The 13,820-nt window shown below is 43.0% G+C and overlaps 1 long non-coding RNA gene across 1 annotated transcript in view; it reads left to right on the forward strand.

The window, feature by feature from the left end:
• Positions 1-13,820, forward strand: part of LOC132149623 (uncharacterized) — a 63,746-nt gene that overhangs the window by 17,422 nt on the left and 32,504 nt on the right. The gene's annotated exons all lie outside the window — the stretch shown is intronic.

Below are 13,820 nucleotides of genomic sequence, written 5' to 3' on the forward strand. Positions count from 1 at the left end.
CATTTATTATAAAAATTGCATATGCAAATCCTATATAAAATTTAAATGCATAAATCTTAAATTTAGTTTCATATATATATATATATATATATATATATATATATATATATATATATATATATATATATATATATATATATATGAAGCAAAGGAAGTAGAATTCCTGAGGAAGTGAATGCACTTTGTCCAGAAGGGGTCATCAGAGTCTCTCGCTTTTTATGAATATCATCCAGTGTGTTTTTCTCTTAATTTTTTAATCTGTCATTTGAGATGTGCCACTAGAGTCATTTTCTCCTGTGTCTCTAAAAAAATAAGGAAGCGAATATAAGAGCTGACACACCGTCTGATTGCAGCTATTTCCTATGATTACAGCAGAAAGTCTCTGTCCTCTAAACGCTGGAGGACGGAGCCCGCAGGGACCTGACAGCTCCATTATATCATTACTCCTGTGGCCGGAGAAAACACCAGACGAGTGGTTTTACTTAGAGCCCCGACCGCAGCCGTCTGCTACTGTAACGCGCACAGGAAAATCACATTCACAGCCCAAGTGTTTCTCCAACAGCACCATTAGATTAAAAGGAGGAGTCTCGTGTGTCTCAGATGTTTCTCATCATCTGATAATAATCATCTGAGACGAAGTTGATACTTCAATGAAACATAATTGAGAACGAGCAGCCTTTGAGCAATGCATATAAATGCACATATGTTAAATGCATACTTCATACACTGCAAAATTACTGATGTGTCTGCTATTATGGACTCATAAATTATTATTCAATAATTCAATAATAGTCAAGAGTGTTTTGGTAGCTCCAGTTTTATCTTTTTCTTCTATAATCTCTGTGAAGCTCTTTTGACAGTCTGTATTGTGTTAAGTGCTATAGAAATAAAGGTGACTGGAAAAAGTACATTTATGAATGTAAAAATGTGAAAGAAATAGCAATAAATTAGTTATAAACTTAATATGAAAGGGGTCTTGTTTCAAAGAACACACATTGTGGCTGATACAAAAGTTTGGGGATAAATTCATTTTCATAAAGGTTTGAACAGTCAATCCAAAACACTTTGCAGTACATATTTCCAAGATAAGTGAATAATTGTTTCTTCAAATTTATGATAAAGGGAGCAGTTGAGTGAAACACTATTATTGAAATTTTAGTTGATAAAGTTAGAAATCCTACTGAATTTATTATTATTTTTTTATTAAGAATTATTTTATTTTTCTTATTATTTAAATTTATTTTTAACGTTTATTTTATTTTATTTTATTTTAATTATATATTTTTAGAAGCTCCCGAGAAGACATTGGTCAGTTAATAATGCACTCACCTTCAATGAGTGAGTAAATGATGACAGAATATACATTTTTGGATGAACTTTCCATTTGTTGGTATGAATATATTGAATCCCACCCAGAGTCGTGCCATGTCATAGCGGTTGGTTGCGCTTGTTTATTTTGCCCATGTCCAGACAGACAGTGTTTTGATTATGTGCACATACTGTATGCTTTCCTTGAGAATATAAGGCTATGTTCAATAGTTTTGACTCATCCCTCTGGTTAAAGTGAGGTACGTTTAATGTAATTACACTGCGCAGTCGGATAAATGTTTAAATAACTGCACTTTACAAGCCATATTATGCATGCTGACAAGACAGAATGGGAATTAAAATCACATAATTACTTGAACTACTTGAAATCAACCTGGTAACTCTAACTTGTTACATGAAAAGGGCATTTTATATAGTGATAAATGCAATTTTGTTCATCCACCTAGAACAGAATAAAATAAAATGTAAACAATTTTACAGCTCAAATAATACACATTTTATAAGAAATAAGTGCTACAATCTTGTGATTTTTGACTGTAAACCATGTCTTGCCCCATAGACTTCAACTGTAAGTACATTACTGCTAATTATGGAAGCTGTTTTGCCACAGAATAAAGAAAAAAAATTAAAGTTAATTGTGCCTTTTATCTCACAATTGACTTTTTTTCAGAATTGCAAGATAAAAACTCAGAATTGCAAAATGAAAACTCAGAATTTGTGAGATATAAATTGAGAATTGCGAGATTTAAACTCAGAATTGAGAGATTTAATCCGAAAATTGTTTTTTTGAGTTAGCTGTGAGATAAAACCAAAAAAATTTTAAATTTAAATTCGGAATTGTGAGATTTGAACTGAGAATTTTAACTCAGAATTGCAAGACCTGAACTCAGCATTGCATGATTTAAACTCAGAATTTTGAGATATAAACTGAGTATTGCAAAATTGTAACTCAAAATTGAGAGATTTAATAGGAGAATTGTGATTTTGAGTTGGTTGTGAGAATAAAACTCAGGTTTGCGAGATAAAAACTCAGAATTTTAAGACTTAAACTGAGAATTGTGAGATTTTAACTCAGAATCGAGAGATTTAATCTAAGAATTGTTGTTTTGAGTTAGTTGCGAGATAAAAACTAAAAATGTTGATATTTATATTCAGAATTGTGAGATTTAAACTTGGAATTGCACGACCTGAACTTAGAATTGCCTTTTAAACTCAGAATTTTGAGATATAAACTCTGAATTGCGAGATTTAAACTCTGAAGTGATATTTAGATTAAATTGCGAGATATAAACTCTAGAATACAGAAATCTAGAATATAAAAAATAGAATACAGGTTTGGAAGAACACGAGGGGGCAGGGAATGAAAACAGAATTTTAATTTTGGGGAGGACCTTTTCCTTTAATGTATTGAATCTGGAAGTGAAGGAAGTTTAAGAGTGAGACAGAATGGAGGTCAGTGTTGTATGAGGGTGGCCAGTAAAGGCTCAGACTGTAAACAGCTCTGCGTGGCTGTTTGTTATTGAGTGAATGCGGTTGGAGCCGACAGTAAAGCTGTCTGTGAACTGAACTGGAATTCAATAAACTGTCCGGTAGTTAATAAAGCCCCGCGCCAGACCATGAAGCACCGTGACCAGTCACCAACAGCTTCACCATTAGACCCATAAACCCCAAGGAGAGGGATAAGCCCCATCCTGCGGCCTTTATTTATGAAGTGTATTAGGCAAAATCAACATATTTGGGATCAGGTTCCTGCGTCAGATACATTAGAGACTCCTCTCAGATCATCACACTCCAGCTCAGATCATTTACACACACTGATCTGCAGCTTTCAAGGACAAACACACCACATCTGCGTGGAGGTTTTCACAATAATTGTTTTGTAGCTTAACTGAGATGTGTAGACGGCCAGTTGAGGCCCAACACATGCTAATTAAATAAGCAAACAAACATCTGAAGCCTTCTGTCCACACCGAATAATGAAGAGGATTTTAGTAAATGTTATTCAGTGATTGATCATTTACCTAATTGTTTTGATGTTAATCACTGATTAATGTCACACGGATAGTCTCTGAATGGCATTTCACTCATTTTAAAACACATGATATACTAAAACACGTAAGGAATAATTGACGACGGGCCGTTGAATTATTAGAAAAATAATGCACACCCGAGGTGGTGGCCATTTCTTATCTGACTGGACGGACGGCATCGGGGAAACCACTGACTCACTTGTTGTGTTCCTGTGATCCATCAGTATTTAGTCAGCATGTACAGTACAGACCAAAAGTTTGGACACACCTTCTCATTCAAAGAGTTTTCTTTATTTGCATGACTATGAAAATTGTAGAGTCACACTGAAGGCATCAAGGGCTATTTGACCAAGAAGGAGAGTGATGGGGTGCTGCGCCAGATGACCTGGCCTCCACAGTCACCGGACCTGAACCCAATCGAGATGGTTTAGGGGTGAGCTGGACCGCAGACAGAAGGCAAAAGGGCCAACAAATGCTAAGCATCTCTCGGGGAACTCCTTCAAGACTGTTGGAAGACCATTTCAGGTGACTACCTCTTGAAGCTCATCAAGAGAATGCCAAGAGTGTGCAAAGCAGTAATCAAAGCAAAAGGTGGCTACTTTGAAGAACCTAGAATATGACATATTTTCAGTTGTTTCACATTTTTTTGTTATGTATATAATTCCATATATAATTCCACATGTGTTAATTCATAGTTTTGATGCCTTCAGAGTGAATCTACAATTTTCATAGTCATGAAAATAAAGAAAACTCTTTGAATGAGAAGGTGTGTCCAAACTTTTGGTCTGTACTGTATGTATTGTATATTTGAACATCTGGTTTCACGATTTGTTATAGGCTCAAGTTGAAAAGTGAGCCCAGGTAGGTGGTTTATGGCACAAATGCATTATTGTTTGAGGAGACGGGCCTCGGTCTGACAGCAGCAGCAGCATCATCATAATCATCATAGACTCCCATTCTAGATTTAATGTATTAGTTTATAGGGTATAGTTGGTGTATCTTCAGTTACACTCTAATGATTAATGAAATGTCATGATGCAATGCAAATTTTATTTTATTTTATTTTATTTTCCTGGATCATTAATTGTATTATTAAATAATCTTTGAGTTATGTGAAAGGCACTATGTAGATCTGTTGTATAGGACTTGATGTTGATATCCCTTAATGCATACTTGAGGCTCCGACGAGACTGGTGTGGGATGGTCCAGTGAGTGATGATCCTTCCTTGGTGTTTCGCTGATAGGCCCACGACACCTCCAGAGGGTTTAGCAGTGAATCCCAGCATCCCAGGTTCACTCCCTAGGTGCCATCAACTCACTTGAAGACCCAGGTGGAGTCTTTTCTCTTCAACCATAGCCACTGGCTTTTCCGCAGCCGCGGAGAGGTCTTTGACTGCCTGCCGGTGGGCCTTTCCTCGCACTCCCATATCCCTGAGTAGCCTGGATGTTGAGGTGGCTACGAACCCTCTGCAGCCTACTTCCACTGGGCGTAATTTCACATTCCAGCCTTGTGGTTGCACATCGGTTGCAAGTTCAGCGTACCTCAACCTTTTCCGTTCATAGGCCTCCACTGCACCCTCCCAGGGCAAGGTGAGCTCAATGATGTAGACAAGCTTGAGCAAAGCTGATCACAGAACAAGGTCTGGTCGCAGGTTGGTGGCTGCGATTTCAGCTGGGAAGCAGAGTTTCTTGCTCAAGTTTGCCAGCAGCTTCCAGTCCCGTGCTCTGCCCAGCTGACCAGAGTCTGATCTTATGGTGGTGAGGTTGGCTTGACCCTCACCCTCCCGAACAAATGGTGTTGGCTGCCACTGGGGTGACGTGGGAGGAAGGGCATTAATGCTTGTCCGTCGATTTTCCAACACTGCTGCAAGACACTTTAGCACCTTGTTGTGCCACCAGGTGTAATGGCCTTGGGTGAGGCTGGTCTTGCATCCCACTTAGATGTGCTTTAGTGTTGCTAGACTTGGGCATAAAGGGCACGTGGGGTCTTCGGCATACCATTGTCTTAGATTTGCGGGAGAAGGTAGGACATCGTAGGCAGCCCTGATGGTAAAGCTTGCCCTGAATGCCTCCATCTCCCACAACTCTTTCCAGGATATCTTCCTCTTCTCCACTCCTTCCCATGCCATACACTGCCCTTGCTTTGCCTGAGCCACAGCTTGGGCGCACCTTCTTGCTTCCTCCTCCCGACGTACCTCCTGGACCACCATCTTGCATCTCTGAGATGAAGAGGCCTTGCTCCACACTGGTGTACTGTCCCCAAGTCCAAGACCACTCCTCCCCTCCTGCACTCGCCCCACGAGTGCTGCCTTTGCCTGCTCAGTTGCAGCCAGCTGGGTCCATATCCTCCCGGTGGCCAAGATGGGGGCAGCTTGGGCTACAAATGGATCGTTTGAATCAAGTAGCATCATCTCCAGTCTGACTTTGGCACACTTGTACTCCTCTATCAGACTGGAAATGGGCAGGTGTAGCATCCCTTTGCCGTAAAGTGTTCTCCAGGCCACTGGCTACCTCCTTCCTAAGCTGCTCCACTTGCTCTTTGTCTTTAAGGGAGGCATCATAACACCGACCTAGGCTCATCACTTGCTTCTCGGAGACAGTTGGGATGGGTTCCTCACCAATGTGGAAGCGGTGTTCTGACAGCTTCCCCTTGATGATAGAGATGCTTCTGGACTTGCTCAGCTTGATCTTCATGTGAGCCCGCTCAATGTTTTCCATGTCATAAATAATACAATTAATAATAATAATAAAAAGAATGAGAATAATAATGTATTTTTCTTCAAATCAATCAATCAACCAACCCACAAAGTGACTCAAATGGACATTATGGAATGCCAAATCTGGCAAAATAATAAATAAATATACATAAGCAATATCAGAAATGTATTAATCAAAAGCAAATTGGATCAGTTTTTTTGACTTCAAGGTATAAAGCAAGTATTGTATCATAATAGTACAAAAAGATTTTTTATTGGGGAGCAAAAGCATAGAGAAGTGAAGAAATATCTTGGCGGTTCATGGTTTTCATCAGGTCCTGAGTGCCGAAAAGCTCTGGCAGCAGATGATGAATGGAGAGGCCACATGACATATTTAAGGGACAGACAGGATGAATGACTAAGAGAGAATAAGAAAAAGAGAGAGAAAGAGAGTGATTTCATAGCTTTGCTGAGAAGAGCCAGACTGTGAAACTCAGACCGAGCTTCAGCCTATCCACTGGGGCATGTGTTCAAACAAATGCTGAAAAGAAAATCTGAATATTGTGATGAAATGTGTTTGAGCGCTATCACAAGAAGTAAAAATCCAACAATCTCATGGATAGCTTGGGTGTTTCTCCTCGAAAGCGATGAGATTGATGACTGAATGGATAATTTAATACGTTTCTCACATCAGATGATTCAAACTGTGGCCAGATTTGAGTCTCAAAAGTTACAGATCAGAAAAAGAAGTTCTTAATATTTTTTTTTCATGGATTGTAGCATTAAAGCAACTTTTCATTCTGTAAAAGGTGTAAATAATATAATATAATAATAATAATAATGTTGTTATTTATATAAATTATTTGATTATTCATAGCAGATTTCACATATCCCAAAAACGCTTTACACAACAACAATAATACTTAATTTAATTTACATTAATATTTAATTTCATTTAATTTAGCTACTAATGGAGCACTAAGATACAAAAGTGTCACTTTGTGAATATAGGCAGTGAATTCTTTATCAATATATGAATGATTGTCTCAGTTTTTGAAGAAACCTGAGTCTACTCAACATTCGAGGCCTTTAATGACATTAAACCAGGAGAAAATGTCCAAGAAACAAATATTCACTAACTGACTCGACTGGACCTCTCATGGTTAAATTGAGACTAGAGAAGAATGAAGCTACGACATGAACAGCTAGCATTAACTGAAGCTTCAGCACTATCAGACACAGAATTACCCAGCATGCTCTCTGTCTGTGGGTTTGTTCAGCGCTCGTCTTCTGCCTGGGTTTGCGTCTGTGGTGGTGTCAGTGTTTATGGAAGGCCAGAGATCAGATGGCTGTGGCTCACCGTCTGCGTTCACACTCACGGTCGGGTGGCTTTATATTCAGTGTGTTTATGAAACGGCTGTATAGTGTATGTGTATGAGTTTATAGAGTGCTCATACTGTGTGTGTGTGTGTTTATTGAACACGCATATACCATGTGTGTGGCTGTCTGCTGCTGTTTGTTTTGGGTTGAGCTCAGAGACGGTGGCAGCGACGGTTGGATACCTATAGAAACCTGAGGTTTAGTGTCTCCTTACTGGGTAATGTTTGCAAATGTCTGTTGGAAATAGTACACTATCATAAGAAATCAGAAAAAAAATCAGACAGTGTCTTGGCTCTCAGTTGTTTCTCTTTGAGATTCTGTGGAGATTAAATAGACACTTTTGATTTAAGGTCTCCTGCTTCTTAGATTTTTTTTTTTTCCTACAGGAAAAATAACCTTTTACATTTAAAATGTGTCAAATGTTTCAAACTGTGGCCAGATTTGCCAAGATATCAAAGTCAGAAATCTTAGCAGGGAATATTTATATGTATATATATATATATATATATATTTCTACTTTATTTTTTTATTAAGTTTTATTTTATTTTTTTTATCATTTTATTTTATGTTTGGTGTTGGTGAAGCATCCTTCTGTTATTTATTACAACTATTCTTGATTTATTTATTTTATATTTTTATAAATTTAATTGTAATTTTAATTTTAGGAATGTGATGTTTAGTAACGCACGCGTAAGGTTTTCGAAACAAAATTATAAAATATATATAATAATAAAACGCACATACATTTATTTATTTTATTTAGAGTACTGTCTAAAATGTTAGTTTTAACTCTAATGAATTTTTCATATTTGGAAAGATACTTCACAATTTAATCCGAATGTTATATTTAACGCTGGTTAATTTGGTTAGATCATTCGCTAATGAAAAATGTGATTTTAGTGAGGTTTCACTGAGGATTCGGGTGATGTCTAATGGACAGTGATGTTGTGGATCCTCTATTTGATTTATTCTCATCATTGTGAGCTAAAGACGAGTGTTTGGGTTGAATCTGTCAGTGCTGGCTGTTCCTCACACCTCAGTGTCCATCTCTCCTCTCAAATAACCACCAGTGTTTGTACAGTCTGCTAGCACTCCTGTCCATGGCGTGTTCGCTGTTCGGCTCACTGACCTGTGCCGGTATCGCCACCAACTCGCCGTTGGCTGATTTTAAGGCGTCAGTGATATTTTAAGCAGAAGCGTTTTCATAGTCCCCTGCCTGGCTCAGAGCGTTTGATGGCTTTGCCTGGTACCAGCGGTTCTGTCAGTCAAAGCTGGCAGCCTGAGCGTTAAAACAGATGTGTGTGTGTGATTGCTGGAATACAGTCACTGGATTGTACAGAAGGATTATGACTGGAAAATTCAATCTCTCATAAAGTCTATTGTCTGCCCTTTATAAATTAAAGCTTGTAGTGCGCAGAGGATGAAGGACACTACCGATTTAAAATAGAGACTGAAGAGATGGAAATATATATAGAGGCCATTTTATTTGCAGAGTTTCATTCACACAGACTTCAGAACAATAGTCTGGCCACATCTTTTAACATGCTTCAATGACAGCAAGACTCTTTAAATCTCATCCATACAGTGGCTGTGGCTGATGTACTCGATAAGTACTCAAAATGTCTTGTAAGCAGACCTTTATTTTGAAAGCAATATCTTGTAATATGTAATATATAATTAAACGATTATAAATAAATAGCTCTTTTAGAACAAGCCTACTCTACATCAGTGGCAAATTCTTTAAATATTAAAAAAATTATTTGCAGGCTGTGAGTCAGAAGCACCAGACTGTCCTTGCAAAGTCCTTGTCCTCCGCAACATGCACTGCACACATCTGAATATTTGGGTTGAATTGTTCTAGAACAGTGTTGTAAATACAACTTAACCACTGATTTTTTGTTATGTCCTATTTTGGAAGACCAAACACAGTAGTTTCACTTTCACAATGAAACAGTTTTTCTACAACATGATGGCCGTGGCAACAGTGAGAATAAAAGTTACGAATCCATGAGTTTCTGTAAGAATAATATCCATATTTCAAATGTAATAAAAATATTTCTCTCACTTCTGCTGACTGTCACACACTGAAGTAGTTTAACAATCAAGTGTTCATAAATTGTTCTCTAACATTGATCTCCACTGTATGTGGGTCGAACTACAAACAACCTCAAAAACCTCAAAAAAGAAAAGAAAAAAAAGTCAATAAAATAAAGCAATTTCTTTAGAAGTTTCAAAAAATTAATTATTATTAATGAACTATTATTAATGATCAATTTAATGCATCTTTTGAAAATAAAGTGTTCATTTCTTTAAAAAAAAAACTCTTTGAACAGTAGTCTATGTGACATCACAAAAGCTCTAATATAAAAAGCACTCTAAATCTAAATCTTGCTGTAAATGTTGTTGTGATTTCCAGCACAAGTGTTTGTACTTCAGGACTGTAGCCTTGAGTCTAGTTTATAAGAGTCCAGATCTAAAATTTGTCTTCCTGCCTCATCCCTCTGTTAGACCAAATGGGCTGAAAAGCAGCAGGTCAAGCACAGGGTCGTCCCGTGGCTGGAGATTTCAGATCTGTCATTGCTGAGGCAGTTCAGGTTGCAGCACATACCGGCAGGAGAGGAGAGGAGAGGAGAGGAGAGGAGAGGAGAGGAGAGGTGAGGTGAGGTGAGGAGAGGAGAGGAGAGGAGAGGAGAGGAGAGGAGAGGAGAGGAGAGGAGAGGAGAGGAGAGGTGAGGAGAGGAGAGGAGAGGAGGGGTGAGGTGAGGTGAGGAGAGGGGTGAGGAGAGGAGTGGTGAGGAGAGGTGAGGTGAGGAGAGGTGAGGTGAGGAGAGGTGAGGAGAGGAGAGGTGAGGTGAGGTGAGGTGAGGAGAGGAGAGGAGAGGAGAGGAGAGGAGAGGAGAGGTGAGGAGAGGAGAGGAGAGGAGAGGAGAGGAGAGGAGAGGAGAGGAGAGGAGAGGTGAGGAGAGGTGAGGAGAGGTGAGGTGAGGAGAGGTGAGGAGGGGTGAGGAGAGGAGAGGAGAGGTGAGGTGAGGTGAGGAGAGGGGTGAGGAGAGGAGAGGAGAGGAGCGGTGAGGAGAGGTGAGGTGAGGAGAGGAGAGGTGAGGAGAGGTGAGGTGAGGTGAGGTGAGGTGAGGTGAGGTGAGGAGAGGAGAGGAGAGGAGAGGTGAGGAGAGGAGAGGAGAGGAGAGGTGAGGTGAGGTGAGGTGAGGTGAGGTGAGGTGAGGAGAGGAGAGGAGAGGAGAGGTGAGGAGAGGTGAGGTGAGGTGAGGTGAGGAGAGGAGAGGTGAGGTGAGGTGAGGTGAGGAGAGGTGAGGTGAGGAGAGGTGAGGAGAGGTGAGGAGAGGAGAGGAGAGGTGAGGAGAGGTGAGGTGAGGTGAGGAGAGGTGAGGTGAGGAGAGGAGAGGAGAGGTGAGGTGAGGTGAGGAGAGGTGAGGTGAGGAGAGGTGAGGAGAGGAGAGGTGAGGAGAGGAGAGGAGAGGAGAGGTGAGGTGAGGAGAGGTGAGGAGAGGAGAGGAGAGGTGAGGAGAGGTGAGGTGAGGTGAGGTGAGGTGAGGAGAGGTGAGGAGAGGAGAGGAGAGGAGAGGAGAGGTGAGGAGAGGTGAGGTGAGGTGAGGAGAGGAGAGGAGAGGTGAGGAGAGGTGAGGTGAGGAGAGGAGAGGAGAGGAGAGGAGAGGTGAGGAGAGGAGAGGAGAGGAGAGGTGAGGTGAGGTGAGGTGAGGTGAGGAGAGGTGAGGAGAGGAGAGGAGAGGAGAGGAGAGGAGAGGTGAGGAGAGGAGAGGAGAGGAGAGGAGAGGTGAGGAGAGGTGAGGAGAGGAGAGGAGAGGTGAGGTGAGGTGAGGTGAGGTGAGGAGAGGTGAGGAGAGGAGAGGAGAGGTGAGGTGAGGAGAGGGGTGAGGAGAGGAGAGGAGCGGTGAGAAGAGGTGAGGTGAGGAGAGGAGAGGAGAGGTGAGGAGAGGTGAGGAGAGGAGAGGAGAGGAGAGGAGAGGTGAGGTGAGGTGAGGAGAGGTGAGGTGAGGTGAGGTGAGGAGAGGTGAGGAGAGGAGAGGTGAGGAGAGGTGAGGAGAGGAGAGGAGAGGAGAGGAGAGGAGAGGAGAGGAGAGGTGAGGTGAGGTGAGGTGAGGTGAGGTGAGGAGAGGTGAGGTGAGGTGAGGTGAGGAGAGGTGAGGAGAGGTAAAATAAAGTGTTCATTTCTTTAAAAAAAAAACTCTTTGAACAGTAGTCTATGTGACATCACAAAAGCTCTAATATAAAAAGCACTCTAAATCTAAATCTTGCTGTAAATGTTGTTGTGATTTCCAGCACAAGTGTTTGTACTTCAGGACTGTAGCCTTGAGTCTAGTTTATAAGAGTCCAGATCTAAAATTTGTCTTCCTGCCTCATCCCTCTGTTAGACCAAATGGGCTGAAAAGCAGCAGGTCAAGCACAGGGTCGTCCCGTGGCTGGAGATTTCAGAGCTGTCATTGCTGAGGCAGTTCAGGTTGCAGCACATACCGGCAGGAGAGGAGAGGAGAGGAGAGGTGAGGAGAGGAGAGGTGAGGAGAGGTGAGGAGAGGTGAGGAGGGGTGAGGAGAGGAGAGGTGAGGTGAGGTGAGGAGAGGAGAGGAGCGGTGAGGAGAGGTGAGGTGAGGAGAGGAGAGGTGAGGAGAGGTGAGGTGAGGTGAGGTGAGGTGAGGTGAGGTGAGGAGAGGTGAGGTGAGGTGAGGAGAGGTGAGGAGAGGAGAGGTGAGGTGAGGAGAGGAGAGGAGAGGTGAGGTGAGGTGAGGTGAGGAGAGGAGAGGAGAGGTGAGGAGAGGTGAGGAGAGGTGAGGTGAGGTGAGGAGAGGAGAGGAGAGGAGAGGAGAGGAGAGTTGAGGAGAGGAGAGGTGAGGTGAGGTGAGGTGAGGAGAGGTGAGGAGAGGAGAGGTGAGGAGAGGTGAGGTGAGGAGGGGTGAGGAGAGGTGAGGTGAGGAGGGGTGAGGAGAGGAGAGGAGAGGTGAGGTGAGGAGAGGGGTGAGGAGAGGAGAGGAGCGGTGAGGAGAGGTGAGGTGAGGAGAGGAGAGGAGAGGAGAGGAGAGGAGAGGTGAGGAGAGGAGAGGTGAGGAGAGGAGAGGAGAGGAGAGGAGAGGAGAGGTGAGGAGAGGCGAGGAGAGGCGAGGCGAGGTGAGGAGAGGTGAGGAGAGGAGAGGAGAGGTGAGGTGAGGAGAGGAGAGGAGAGGAGAGGAGAGGTGAGGTGAGGAGAGGAGAGGAGAGGTGAGGTGAGGAGAGGAGAGGAGAGGAGAGGAGAGGAGAGGAGAGGTGAGGAGAGGAGAGGAGAGGAGAGGAGAGGAGAGGTGAGGAGAGGTGAGGAGAGGAGAGGAGAGGTGAGGAGAGGAGAGGAGAGGAGAGGAGAGGTGAGGAGAGGAGAGGAGAGGAGAGGTGAGGAGAGGAGAGGAGAGGAGAGGTGAGGTGAGGAGAGGTGAGGAGAGGTGAGGAGAGGAGAGGTGAGGAGAGGAGAGGAGAGGTGAGGTGAGGTGAGGTGAGGAGAGGAGAGGTGAGGAGAGGTGAGGAGAGGTGAGGTGAGGTGAGGTGAGGTGAGGAGAGGAGAGGTGAGGAGAGGTGAGGTGAGGAGAGGAGAGGTGAGGAGAGGAGAGGAGAGGTGAGGAGAGGAGAGGAGAGGAGAGGAGAGGTGAGGTGAGGTGAGGAGAGGTGAGGAGAGGAGAGGAGAGGAGAGGTGAGGAGAGGAGAGGAGAGGAGAGGAGAGGAGAGGAGAGGAGAGGTGAGGAGAGGAGAGGAGAGGAGAGGAGAGGTGAGGTGAGGTGAGGAGAGGTGAGGTGAGGAGAGGTGAGGAGAGGAGAGGAGAGGTGAGGTGAGGAGAGGGGTGAGGAGAGGAGAGGAGAGGAGCGGTGAAAAGAGGTGAGGTGAGGAGAGGAGAGGTGAGGAGAGGTGAGGAGAGGAGAGGAGAGGTGAGGTGAGGTGAGGTGAGGAGAGGTGAGGTGAGGTGAGGTGAGGAGAGGTGAGGAGAGGAGAGGTGAGGAGAGGTGAGGAGAGGAGAGGAGAGGAGAGGAGAGGTGAGGTGAGGTGAGGTGAGGTGAGGAGAGGTGAGGTGAGGTGAGGAGAGGTGAGGAGAGGTAAAATAAAGTGTTCATTTCTTTAAAAAAAAAACTCTTTGAACAGTAGTCTATGTGACATCACAAAAGCTCTAATATAAAAAGCACTCTAAATCTAAATCTTGCTGTAAATGTTGTTGTGATTTCCAGCACAAGTGTTTGTACTTCAGGACTGTAGCCTTGAGTCTAGTTTATAAGAGTCCAGATCTAAAATTTGTCTTCCTGCCTCATCCCTCTGTTAGACCAAATGGGCTGAAAAGCAGCAGGTCAAGCACAGGGTCGTCCCGTGGCTGGAGATTTCAGAGCTGTCATTGCTGAGG

Source organism: Carassius carassius, chromosome 9, assembly GCF_963082965.1.
Source record: "Carassius carassius chromosome 9, fCarCar2.1, whole genome shotgun sequence".
Classification (NCBI taxonomy): Eukaryota; Metazoa; Chordata; class Actinopteri; order Cypriniformes; family Cyprinidae; genus Carassius; species Carassius carassius.